This window comes from Poromitra crassiceps, assembly GCF_964638095.1.
Source record: "Poromitra crassiceps genome assembly, chromosome: 6".
Classification (NCBI taxonomy): domain Eukaryota; kingdom Metazoa; phylum Chordata; class Actinopteri; order Beryciformes; family Melamphaidae; genus Poromitra; species Poromitra crassiceps.
Window position 1 is genome coordinate 13,211,384 of NC_139627.1, and position 619 is coordinate 13,212,002.

The following is a 619-nucleotide window of genomic DNA, read 5'->3' on the forward strand; positions in this document are numbered from 1 at the left end:
ATAGTCATGAATAGAAGAGTATGAATGTCCAGCAAACACAGCACTACTTGCAAGTAGTGTGTGTGTGTGTGTGTGTGTGTGTGTGTGTGTGTGTGTGTGTGTGTGTGTGTGTGTGTGTGTGTGTGTGTGTGTGTGTGTGTGTGTGTGTGCAACACAGTCTCACAGATAATTGTAAAATAGCAACGTTTGGGCCAACGTTGCTACGTTACAATTTCGGCTCCAAAATTGTAAAATGGTAACGTTCTGAGATTTTAGGGTTAGGGTTAGAGTAGGGGGAGGGGTTAGAAACGGAAAATCTCCGTAAACCACGCCCAAACCACGCCCACCCCTGTAGAAATGTACGTTACCATTTTACAATTTCGGAGCCGAAATTGTAACATAGCAACGTTGCTCCAAAAACGTTGCTATTAAAAAAAAATTGAGATCGGGTTGGTGTGCAGTCAGAGTGCAGTGAGCCAATCAGAGGCAGAGATGGGCGGGTCATGCCTTCGCCATCATGGGGGGGGGGGGGGGGGGGATCAGGTTCTTAAGTGACGGGGCAGGGGTCCTGACCAAGCGGGTTCTAAAGTGACGGGCCAGGGGTCCTGACCAAGCGGGTTCTTAAGTGACGGGGCAGGGG